Source organism: Hoplias malabaricus, chromosome 4, assembly GCF_029633855.1.
Source record: "Hoplias malabaricus isolate fHopMal1 chromosome 4, fHopMal1.hap1, whole genome shotgun sequence".
In the NCBI taxonomy this organism is placed as follows: domain Eukaryota; kingdom Metazoa; phylum Chordata; class Actinopteri; order Characiformes; family Erythrinidae; genus Hoplias; species Hoplias malabaricus.
This window is the reverse complement of record NC_089803.1, coordinates 42,537,859-42,551,447: the sequence shown is the minus strand read 5'-3', so window position 1 is coordinate 42,551,447 and position 13,589 is coordinate 42,537,859. Positions and strand designations below refer to the sequence as shown.

General features: G+C 40.7%; 1 protein-coding gene across 1 annotated transcript in view; it reads left to right on the top strand.

Moving 5' to 3' along the window:
* cacna2d1a (calcium channel, voltage-dependent, alpha 2/delta subunit 1a) overlaps positions 1–13,589 on the top strand; it is a 149,377-nt gene that overhangs the window by 39,241 nt on the left and 96,547 nt on the right. The window lies entirely within an intron of this gene.

Genomic DNA, 13,589 nt, shown 5'->3' with positions numbered 1-13,589 from the left:
TTATTCTCCATTTTATCAGAGCCACTTACCGTAGAGGTGCAGTTGGTCACTCAACAATCACAGACATTAGTCCATCTGGTGCTCTGCATACATTGTTAGCCTCCTTTCTTTGTACTTGATCCGGACAGCACAGAGCATGCGATTTTTAAGTGGTGTAACGTTATCCATGCTGCAGTGAGACAGACATGGTTGTGTGTTATTGTATTATATTCTGACACACCTACCTTGTTGGTCCACCTTGTACAAACTGGATTCCAAAAAAGTTGAGACACTAAACAAATTGTGAATAAAAACTGAATGCAATGATGTGTAGGTGCCAACATCTATTATTTTATTCAGTATAGGACACAAATCACAGATCAAAAGTTTGAACTGAGAGAATGTATCATTTTAAGGGAAAAATATGTTGTTTCAAAATTTCATGGCATCAACAATTCAAAAAAAGTTGGGACAAGGCCATTTTCACCACTGTGTGGCATCCCCCCTTCTTCTTACAACACTCAACAGACGTCTGGGGACAGAGGAGACCAGTTTCTCAAGTTTAGAAATCGGAATGCTCTCCCATTCATGTCTATTACAGGCCTCTGTTCAATCGTCTTGGGCCTTCTTTGTCGCACCTTCCTCTTTATGATGCGCCAAATGTTCTCTACAGGTGAAAGATCTGGACTGCAGGCTGGCCATTTCAGTACCTGGATCCTTCTCCTACGTAGCCATGATGTTGTGATTGCTGCAGAATGTGGTCTGGCATTATCTTGTTGGAAAATGCAGCGTCTTCCCTGAAAGAGATGACGTCTAGATGGTAGCATATGTTGTTCTAGAACCTGAACATAGCTCTCTGGTGCCTTTCCAGACATGCAAGCTGCCCATGCCACAAGCACTCATGCAACCCCATACCATCAGTGATGCAGGCTTCTGAATGGAGCGTTGATAACAACTTGGGTTATCCTTGTCCTCTCTGGTCCGGATGACATGGCGTCCTAGTGTTCCATAAAGATCTTCAAATCGTGACTCATCTGACCACAGAACAGTCTTCCATTTTGCCACACTTCATTGTAAAAGACCCCTGGCCCAGTGCAAACGTCTGAGCTTTTGGAGCTTGCTTAGAAATGGCTTCCCCTTTGCACTGTAGAGTTTCAGCTGGCAATGGCGGATGATACGGTGGATTGTGTTCACTGACAATGCTTTCTGGAAGTATTCCTGAGCCCATTCTGTTATTTCCTTGACCGTGGCATTCCTGTTTGAGGAGCAGTGACGTTTAAGGGCCCGGAGATCATAAGCATCCAGTAGAGTTTTACGGCCTTGACACTTACGTACAGCAATTGTTCCAGATTCTCTGAATCTTTTGATGATGTTATGCACGGTTGATGATGATAACTTAAAAGTCTTTGCTATTTTACACTGGGTAACACCATTCTGGTATTGCTGCACTATCTTTCAGCGCAACAATGGTGGAATTGGTGATCCTCTTACCATCTTGGCTTCAGAGAGACACTGACACTCTGAGAAGCTCTTTTTATACCCATTCATGTTGTCAAGTGACCTAATTAGTGTTAATTGGTCTACCAGCTGTTTGTTATATGCTCAATTTCCTTTTTCCAGCCACTTATTGCTACTTGTCCCAAGTTTTTTGGGATTTATTGACACTGTGAAATTTTGAATCAACATATTTTTTCCTTTAAAATGTTACATTTACTCAGATTAAACTTTTGATCTGTCATCTATGTTCTATTACGAATAAAATATTGACATTTGCCATCTCCACATCATTGCATTCGGTTTTTATTCACAATTTGTTTAGTGTCCCAACGTTTTTGGTGTCCGGTTTGTAGACGTAAAGTCAGAGAGAGTGTCTGCAACAGATGAGCTACTGATAGTCATCTTCTAGTCCTTCATTAGTGGAAACAGGATGCTTTTTAATTTTGGTTGGTGACTTATTTTCAGTCTAACACTGAAACTGTTTTTTAAAAATCTGAGGAGTAACAAGTGGATTACCATCTGTTATTGTAGAACTCCAAAGAGCTTCTATGTGGTCAGTAGAGCTGATAAAATGGACGATCAACGTACACAGCAAATTCTCCAGTGTTAAATCAACACTATTAGTGTTAACATTGAGAGTGATAAATTATTACACTAACAGTGTTAATTTAACACTAATAGTTGATTTAATAGTTGATTGATTTAACACTGGTGAATGTTTTGTGTAGGTGTTGTATATGTAAATGTAACATTGAAATAATATGGCTCATTTGTGCCTAAAACTTTGTTGAAGCGCCTTAGAAGTAGAATATTCAGCCACTTGAATGTGCACTGACCGTGGAAGAAGGCTTTTAAGTGTGTATGCAAATTGGATCTGTGTTCTCTGTAGCTATGGAGCACTAGGGCTGGAATATATGGCCAAACTTTTTATCATATCAAATATTTCTTAATTTCTGTTGATAAAATAAACCTATATGAACAATATAAAAGTCACCGAAACACTGCCAAGAATGCTCTTAATGAATGTCTGTACATTTAATCTTCTGAATAATGAATTACATTGAATGATCACTGGATTAGGAACACCTACCTTGTGTCTACACACAATGTCCAATTTTATCAGCTCCATTGGCCATAGAGCACTTTGTAGTTCTACAATTACAGACTGTAGTCCACCTGTTCCTCTGCTTACTTTCCTATCCCCATGTCACCCTGCATTTCAATGGTCAGGACAACCACAGAGCAGGTTTGATTGGGTGGTGGCTCATTCTCAGTGCTACAGTGACACTGGTTGTGGTGGTGTGTAAATGTGTGTTGTGCTGGTATGAGTGGATCAGACACAGCAGTGCTGCTAGAGTTTGGACAAGGAGTGTAGTTACAAGGTATGTATTCCTAATCCAGTGATCATTCAGTGTATATAATATTATAGAAATAAAGCTGCCACCACTTTACTGACCCCATTTGATCTCTCCACTCACTTGTCTTAGCAAACATTCTCTCTAAATTAAGAAAAAATGTTGCTGTGTTCAGTTCTCATTTGTGTTTGTATTTTAACTGCAAGGATGTGGAAGTGGGAGCCTAGTGGTAACACTAGAGGAGACAAAGGACTGTCAGCAACACCCTGTAATGAACATCAGTCAGTGAGAGATACTAAAATTAATGTATATCAAAATATTGGAATGCATGTTGATATTGAATTATTGTCCCACCCTGTGAAGTACTGTCTAATACATCACGGTTATGTCATTGTCAAGCTTAGTATCTAACCTCACTAACATTCTGAATGCCATTAAATGCTTACAGCAATGTGTGCACATCAATTTTAAAGTCTTCCCAGAAAAGTAGGGGATGTTCCTACAGCTAAGGTTGGTGAATTACATTTTTATAACTTTAGTCTCAGCTGAAATTTTGGATGGGCATGTTTCCAGTAACTTTTGGGCATATTGTGTATGTCCCATGTGTTTGTACATCACACAATGTGAGAAATGCCTGGATACGTCATCTTTGCTCCACACTGGTTGCTGGTTGCTATGACACTGGGTTGCTAAGCTACCTTGGCACCATAAACAGATGAAGTGATAAATTTCGTGTTTCGCACCAGAATAAAATGTAATGAAGTATGGTCTAACAATCTTCTTCTCTTGTTGTGTTCTTGCACAGTGGATCAAATCAGTAATTAGGAGGAGGGCACAGATGCTAGTTTACCTTTATTTGAAGTAAGATGCTAGGAGTGAGAAATTAGACTCTTGTCTGCCCACACAGGCTGTGCGAGATCTGTGTGTTCTTGTCTGTGAAACACTTTGCCACAGTGTACTAGAGTGGGCCATTAACAGCTTCATTTTCACTCCATGTCCTCAATTCATTGATGAGAGTGAGGAATAACCAATTTTAATACTTGTATGTCTTTATTATTTGAATGGTATTCACATATATCAATGAGAAATAATTTAATATAATTATGAATAATAAAAACTAAAACACACCCTCTGAAAGACTGACACCTCCTCCAGGGTGTGTGAATGAAGCGGAAAAAAAAACACAAACAGAAAATGTGTCACATTATGAGAGGATTGGTGTGTGCTCCTTGTATCCTAAGTTGTCTGTTTTTGGCCAACAAGTCAAAAATATTCTGGTTTGCCTGCTCAAATTGTTCACTGTTGTGGGTTTGTGAGTGAATTATTGAATGTGTGATGCCCTATGATGGATTAGCCGACTAGGTTGTGTATTTGTACACAATGACCCTGGTAGTCTTTGGAAACATTGTGACCCTGGTTACAAAAAGAAGAATGAATGAATAATCAAATGTGAAATATTTTTACTTAAGTTGATTATTCTTTTACTTTGTTTGCAAAGGTTTTGGTGGGGAAAAAAAACAAGAGCAAAGAGAAACTAGACAAGCCTAGTTTTGCCAAACCACCATTAGCCATATAACTATTGCCACAGAGGTTTTTCTGCCATTTCAAAAACAGGAAAGCCCAAACAAAATACATAGCCTTGTCACTGGAAGCTCTGGAGAATCTTTGGTGCTTCAAATCAATGTCTTTATTTACATGTGTTTTTTAAGTGACTTTTACAGAAAATATGGAGGACAGAACTAATGAATGCAGAAATAAAAAAAAGAAAGGCAAATTTTCTTCATAATATATAACACTGGCATCAGTGTTTTTCTTTCTCATTTTAGTTAAAAATAAATACTAGATGATATACCACCAAAGAACAAAGAAGAACAAGAACATTTTGTTGATTTTAAGAATTACAATTACTTTTATATTCAGTGTAACTGGTTGGAGTAAAGTTTAAGGAGGATGTGTGCAGCTATATGGAGTTTTATAAACACACTGTCACATCCTGTGTTTGTTTCCCTAGCCATGTGCTCATTTAGCACATGGCTCTGTTTATTCTTCCTGTCTCCGCCCTAGTCCCGCCTTAGCTCCGCCCTCTCGTCTGAGTCTCCTTTGTAGTCCTGCCCTCTTGTTATTGTCCCCAGGTGTCCCTTATCAGTGATCTGTGTATATATAGTCCCTTTGTTTCAGTGTTCCCTTGTCAGTTCTTGTGTGTGTAGATGTGTGTTTCTCTTTTTTGGCGTCTCCCATGTCTACACCTGTTCTCGGTTGTCTGTCAGTCTTCCTATCTGTTCCTGTTTCATTTGTGTAACTCCTTGATCGTGTTTGTTTTCTTTTGGTCTTGTTATATAAAGATTCCTTGCGTTTACGTCCACCTCCCTTGTCTGTCCTGCCCAACCATGACAGAAGAACCGACCTACAAAAATGGATGTAGCGAGGAACCCATGGGCCAGGTGTGCTATTAGGCGGACTCCCTTTAGCACTGGTCCTGGCAAGCCAGTCGGGTATGTGCTGGAGACATAACCGTCCTCCTCATCCTGACGGCGTGGGAGTCGGCGGAAGCAGTGTGCTGGAGTTTTCCCCTCGCTGGAGGACTGCCCTTTCAGGTCCGGGGAGGATTTTGGGGGGGGGGCGTTGAGGGTTGGTGCTGTTAGCCTCGAACCTCAGGGCAGAAGAGGTGAGACTAACAGGGGTGTAATTCATGAGGATCCTTGGTCAAGGGACTTCATGGATTTCCTCATGAATGCACCTATTGGACCTCTTGAACCCTCAACAGCTCCAGTACCTGCCCCTCGAGCAGCACAAGCTCCTGCCTCCGTGGACTTCGTCGCAAGGCCTCCTGCCTCTGTGGATGTCATTGCAGGACCTCCTGCCTCCGTGGACGTCATTGCAGGACTGCTTAACGCTGCTGCTCCAGAGTGCGCAGCGCCTCCAGCCGCTCCTGTCCCTGTGAAGGCGGCGAACCCCGCCGCTCCTGTCCCTGTGAAGGTGGCGAACCCCGTCGCTCCTGTCCCTGTGAAGGCGGGTTCCACAGCCGCTCCTGTCCCCGAGATGGCGGCGAACCCCGCCACTCCAGCTCCAGAGAAGGCGGCTTCTTCGGCCGCTCCAGCTCCAGAGAAGGCGGCTTCTTCGGCCGCTCCAGCTCCAGAGAAGGCGGCTTCTTCGGCCGCTCCAGCTCCAGAGAAGGCGGCTTCTTCGGCCGCTCCAGCTCCAGAGAAGGCGGCTTCTTCGGCCGCTCCAGAGAAGGCGGCTTCTTCGGCCGCTCCAGCTCCAGAGAAGAAGGTCTCAGCCGTATCTGCTCCTGCGAAGGAGAAACCCGCCGCTTCTGCACCCGTGACTGTGGCCCCGGCCGCTTCTGCTCCCGTGACTGTGGCCCCGGCCGCTTCTGCTCCCGTGACTGTGGCCCCGGCCGCTTCTGCTCCCGTGACTGTGGCCCCGGCCGCTTCTGCTCCCGTGACTGTGGCCCCGGCCGCTTCAGGTCGTGTCCGTAGGCCAGCCCCAAGAACTTCGGAGCCGATTCCCAGAACTGTGCCCATGCTAGTACCTCAGGCTTCCCCACATTCTGTCTTGTTCTATCTCAATTCCCATCCAATGTGCCACCCCTGCCACCTGTCAAGTCTTGTGTTTCTACTCCTGTCCTGTCTAGTCCGTTCCAGTCCTTAGTCCCGTCTCCTGTCCTGTCCCGTGTCCAGTCTCTTGTTTCCGGTCCTGTCAAGTCCCCAGCTTAATTTCCTGTGTCTGTTCCTGTCTTGTCCTGAGTCCTGTCTCCAGTTGGTTTCTTGTCTTGTTTTCCTTGCTCCTCTCCTGTGCCAGCTCCTGGGGGTTCTAGGTTTACGCGCCCCAGGAGTTGCGTGTTTTGGAGGGGGCATCTGTCACATCCTGTGTTTGTTTCCCTAGCCACGTGCTCATTTATCACATGGCTCTGTTTATTCTTCCTGTCTCCGCCCTAGTCCCGCCTTAGCTCCGCCCTCTCGTCTGAGTCTCCTTTGTAGTCCTACCTTCTTGTTATTGTCCCCAGGTGTCCCTTATCAGTGATCTGTGTATATATAGTTCCTTTGTTTCAGTGTTCCCTTGTCGGTTCTTGTGTGTGTAGATGTGTGTTTCTCTTTTTTGGCGTCTCCCATGTCTACTCCTGTTCTTGGTTGTCTGTCAGTCTTCCTGTCTGTTCCTGTTTCATTTGTGTAACTCTTTGATCGTGTTTGTTTTCTTTTGGTCTTGTTAATAAAGATTTCTTGCGTTTACGTCCACCTCCCTTGTCTGTCCTGCCCAACCGTGACACACACTAACATGACAAAATGTTGCCCCACAAGTTCCTTTTATGATATTTCAGGCAAATAGACACACTCATATGAAATAAGACAAATTCTGCAGTTCTCATCTCTCTGTGAGATAATACGTGTGTAAATGTTTCAGAGTTCTGAGCCGTCCTGCTGAACTTGTGACCAGCAGAGAAACGTAACTAACACAGAGCCAAACTGAGCGTGTCTTATTTCCTATTTTTCAGCCACAGTTGGCGCTGAAGAACCTACTGTGCTTTGGTTCCAATTGGGAACCTATTTTTCTGGTTCATGAACCAGTTTATGTCAGTGGAAACATGCCAAACTCTCCCAAATTTAGTTTACGAAATGAAATGTGAAATATGGCTGAACTAACAACAGACATTGTAGTAGGGCCACCTTAAGTTCTCTCTGTGAAATACGGCTGAACTACATGCGCATGCATGTTTTAACATTAGGAGTCAGTCAGTCAGTAAGCGAAAATGCCTCTTCTAGGTCGGCCATGATTAGCTCATTCTCTCTTTCAGTCAAAGCAAACTGCCTTGCTTTGGCATTGATCGCACCATGTCTAAGATTGGTCTGCGGCGTCTGCTTTTCAGGTCATTTATTAGCATTCAGAACACATTCAGATTCCGTGATAAACAGGATTAATGCAGTAGAGTGTACACAGAGACATAAAGTGGAGTAAGGTTCTTATCCAAAGGAACATACAATTCAGGTTATTTTACAGAGGTAGGTGACTGTAGTGTTGTCCAAGCACTCATTGTTTTAGTGTTGATTGCTTAGACGAGCAGGGAGATGAAACATGTTGTTCTGTGCAGAAGGCAGTGTAGATTTCAATGAGATTTTGAATATATATTATTCAAACACACACACACATATTAACTAGAGGCAATTAGTACATACAGGAGTTGGACAATGAAACTGAGACACCTGGTTTTAGACCACAATAATTTATTAATATGGTGTAGGGCCTCCTTTTGCGGCCAATACAGCGTCAATTCATCTTGGGAATGACATATACAAGTCCTGCACAGCGGTCAGAGGGATTTTAAGCCATTCTTCTTGCAGGATAGTGGTTAGGTCACTACGTGATGCTGGTAGAGGAAAACGTTTCCTGACTCGCTCCTCTAAAACACCCCAAAGAGATAGAAATAAAAGCTATAAAACCATTTAGGAGCTAAAAACCTGAGAATGCAAAATTTTAAGTTTTACTTAAAAACATCAACTGTGCATGACATTCAAATGTCATAGGCCATTTCACAATTTTGGGGCAATTACAGAGAATGAGCCGTAGTTCCCATATACAAAGAATTGAAGTAGTAGGATAATGATGTGATAAAAGCCTGAAAAACATTTTCCAGATCCTTAAATGCATTTTAGCTTGGGGATGGTTCTCAGTTGATTTAAAAAAAAAAAAAACCTCAGAACATTGTATTAATTTATTTATCAAATTTAAGCACAGAGTCAAAGATAACACCAAGATTTCTGCTGTGTCTTTGTATCTTCAAAGTAAGTGGGCGCAGACAATCTGGCACAGAGTCTGGCCAAAAATGATTGCCTCAGTTTCAATTTCAAGAAGTTACTGGATGTAATATCTTGAAAACAGTTGTACAAAGCTTGGACAGAACAGTTATCAATTTTTTTTAAAATGGGAGATATAACTGTGTGTCTTCTGTGTAACAATGTTAGGAAATTCTATATTTACCGAAAATAGACCCTAAAGGAAGACCATATACAGAGAAAAGAGTACAGGAACAAGAATAGCACCCTGAGGTACTCCACAAGTAATTTCTGATGAGGACGAGTAGAAATTTTGTAGATTTACTGAAAAAGTAATATAAGACCATTTCAGGGCAATTACTCAAATATTAATTTTATGCTTAAGGCGGTCAAGAATGATGTCATGATCGAATGTGTTTAATGGAGCACTGAGGTCTTAAAGGATTGAAATGGTGCATTTTCTAAATCTAAATTGATCAATACGAGTCTAAATTGATCAATAAATAATTTGTTACTGCAAGAAGAGCACACTCTCTACTGTGACGTTTTCGTAATATTATTTTCAGCTGAAAAAGGGGCAAAGTTGTTACAAAAAGACTTTCACTAAAGTTTTTTTGAACAATAGGATCATTTAGAAATTGGTCTAGTCAGGTACTAGATATCAGTACCTGATCTTGCAGATGTATTGCATCAACCAGGTCCTAGCCCATTCAAGTGAAACCCAGTACTGAGATTTTTGTAACATATTATGAAAAATAAATAATTCTGTTTGACTCCCTGACTTTGGGACTGGTCTGATTCAAAAGCTTTCAGTGACCTAATAGAAACCTCGGTTTTAATAATATCTGAATATATTTGGAGAGGTGTGCAATCTTGCATGATCTAATATTCTTGACTTCTGGCTTGGCATCTTCCCCCAGTTAAATTGTAATATTCAAGAAGACAAACAGCAAGAACACTTAAGAGGAAAAAAAAAAAAGCCTTAGGTTTTTCTAGATCCACTAGAAACAACATGGATGACGGTTTGTGACTTGCCAACTAGTATAGCCTGAAATTTTCCATCATTCCCTGGGTTCACTCCTGCAAGGAGACTTCTCAAGAACATCCTTTAGAACACTAGGCAATTCCTCACATTCTTGCTGTTGAGCACCTCTGTTTGTAAATGCTTAGTTAGGAGTTTATATGACCTTCAACTGCAGTCATTCATTCATTCATTCATTATCTGTAACCGCTTATCCAATTCAGGGTCGCCGTGGGTCCAAAGCCTACGTGGAATCTTTGGGCGCAATGCGGGAATACACCCTGGAGTGGGCGCCAGTCCTTCACAGGGCAACACACACAGTCACACATTCACTCACACCTACGGACACTTTGGAGTCACCAATCCACCTACCAATGTGTGTTTTTTGGACTGTGGGAGGAAACCGGAGCACCCGGAGGAAACCCACGCGGACACGGGGAGAACACACCAACTCCTCACAGACAGTCACCCGGAGCGGGAATCGAACCCACAACCTCCAGGTCCCTGGAACTGTGAGACTGCGACACTACCTGCTGCACCACCATGCCCCAACTGCAGTCAACATTTTACAATTGTAACAGTGAAATAAGTTAAAATGCTTGTTTCCTGGGAAGTGTTTTGAATTGGTTCTGTTTTCTATCGTTATACTTATATAGCTCCTTTCTAGATACCCAAGGACGCATTACAATCCACACTGCTCAGAACACTCCGTCCACACACACACTGGCGAGAAGCGGCAGCCAAATGCGCACAGCGTACTCTCTACCAGGAACGACTGTCCACCTGGAGGACTGCATTGGGCACTAGGATTTCACCCAGAATAGATAATCCATATCTGGGCACACACACATTCACTCACTCACACACACACACACACACACACACACACACACACACACACCAGGACTTTTTTTTATTAGAGAAGCCAATTCACCTACCTTCCATGTTTTTGGACTGTAGGAGGAAACCGGAGACCCCGGAGGAAACCCACGCAGACACGGAGAGAACATGGAAAACCCAAGATCCCAGCGCTGGGAGGCGAACGTGCTAACCACTAAGCCACCGTGCCGCCCGATTTTGGCATATATACAGAAGGCAGACAGAGAAGAAATAATAAAATCAAAAAATACAAAAATAACACAAATACTGAGCTATGGTCCATATAACTTTATCCAACATGTTATAATATATAGAAGATTTCAGAAGACAGGGTTGCCTCAAATTGTTAATTGACATGTTTTTTCAGTACAGTCTTTCATACATACATACAGATAAACATTTCCATACCCTCCAGCAAAAATGCATAAAGAAGAAGATGCTTTGTAGCAGATCTCACACATTGCAGGGTATCCTCTGGCCTGGCAATGTGCTTTCAGTGTTGGAAGTCTGTTTTTATTTTTTGGTTATTTTTCCCCCTCCCCCACATTGCTTTTTTTTTTTTTGGGCATGATCACAAGTAGCACAACCCCAATGAGTGCAGGCTTAGCATTGTGGGCCAAGATGGCTCCACTAGCACTACATTTTCAAGCTGCCAAGTTAACACATTTTACTTCGACTTGAACCAAAATAACACTTCTTTTCTGTTCCAATGTGAATGATTTTATAATGACTATAGCCTTAAATTACAGTTCAAGGGATATATTGGATACATTATACAGCTTTCAGTGTGAGTGCAAGTGAACTCTGGCAAATGACCAATCAGTTTTGGAATGATGTTTTATCACTCATGCAAAGCTTTAAAAATTGATTCCATCTAATATTAATGCAAGCATATGTTTTAAAAAAACATGTAGAAAGGTTATGAATGTGCATGCACAACATTATACAGAAATTGTAGTCCAGTTTGCTAGTTTTGTCATCTGTGGTATGATGTAATTTCAGAAAATGTATTTGCTGGTGAAGTATTAATATTTATTGGATTATGTAAAATGATAATTTATTAAAGTTCACCTGCACCTGTTTCTGAAAAAAAAAATCAATAATGTGCCTATGATATCATGCATTTGTGACTGGCTTGTGATTGGTTGCTGTGTTCCCTTATCCTACAATACTTGTCTCTGTGGTGAAAAGCACACATACTCTCCCTAGAACTTGTGAGCCTAATGTTTTGCAGCATGGCTCATAGTGTGACAATTCTAAACTTATTTTTTTTGCAATTGTTTCAGTTTGTCTGTTTCTCCTATATTTCTTTCTAGTTGATTGTTTCCCTTTGCTTTTTTTAAGCCATGTTGCAGACCCATAAATGCTCTGATAAAAGTGTTTGAGCTTATATGACTTGCAACACTGTTATTTTGTGATTTTGTATTTTTAAAATTTCTCTTCCTCCAGTGATAAAACACCAGATATTCACAAGTAAACATTAAGAACCAAAGATTAAAACATTTTAAAATGAATGACTATAATCTGCTATCTAGCTAGAAGAGTAGAGCTAGATGTTGTTTTTCTGGAACAGGCCAATTCACTATCACTCAGTACAGAATCTATAATAAGATTGTAAAAAAATACAAGCTTTTTTTTTTTACTTTAATATTCACAAAGCAATGATAAACACAAATTTATGACAGAATGCATCTTTTAGCATCCAATTTCATTGTATTTTTCATTGTATTTTTGGAATGCTATCTAAGCAGAATGGCATATAATATTTAATGGCGCGAGAAAGAAGGTAGATCCGTTTAATAAGCAGTATTAAATATTACCAACAAAACATATAAACATGTCCTGTAATCTCTTTTTTATAAAGTTATTTTCTATGCTTTTAATTTTTTTTAAACAGCTTCTCTCAGGCTCCTTCAGTCAGAGCATATTTGTTTTTTAATTTTGAAACTTTCATGCACAAGTTACTCACAGCCAACAGCATGGTTGAATTCAAATCTCTCCTTCGCCAGAAGCTCCTTCCCTGTTCTTTTGCGCTACTGCACACTAACGAGATGAGATGAGATTAATTTGTAATAGACTGTATAAAGAAGGCTTGTTCAATGGGAGCAAAGTTAATGTGCCCATTAATGTAGCGTGCTTGGAATGTGTTATTCTGTTATATATCTGTGGTTGTTTCTTGTAATGCACATTAATGTTTGTTAATTGTTACTGGGATATTGACTTTTTGCAATACTGAAATTGTGAAAGGCGGTGTATTTAAATTAACCCTCTTAAAAATCAGGGTGTCTTCAGTTACTTGGATGAACATTTTCTGGTTTAAATAATGTAGCTGTAACATATTATGTTTAAATGTCTTATTACATATGTTACATATTACATGTGTACAAGTTATATTGCAATCGTAGTATGGGTAATATGATATTAATAAAGAGTCCAAACACATTTGGCCTTGGCTGATCATTACAGCCATAATCATACACTACTTTGTGTGTTCTACTGATTTAACAAAAAAAGAGGATACTTTTAAATACACCATTCTATTTTGTTTTTCTTTTGCACAAATGTGTAACAGATTTTCATTAAACCAGGCATATGACAATTTATGGTTGATTAACACTGGATAAGAAATCTTGGTGAAAATAACAGGATCTAATCTGGTGAGTCCCAAATTATAGCCCTTAAAGAATTGGGGAGTACATAACTATTTACAGGCTGATTGTTTTGGTCTTAACACTAGAAAGGCTGAAATATTGTGGACCTGAGAACACAACACCTCCTATTTCTTTTTGTCTATAGTTTATTTTAGAAGTAGTTGGTTATATTTTTCTTTGTATTTATTAAAATATACAGAGTCTGGATATGGGAATGGGCAAACGAGCATTTACACACGTGCATGTCTTCTGCCATTCATGCACCAGGCATTTGCAGCATATTATTGCAAGAGTAAATCTCCTGCCATACACACACCACACATTTACACATGTAGGTGTGTTCTTAATAAAAGCATATGTACAGTCATTTATTTAAGAGGTAATTCAACATTTTCCAACTGTGTTGTATTTATAAACGTTTTTGTAGTGTTTGGGCACT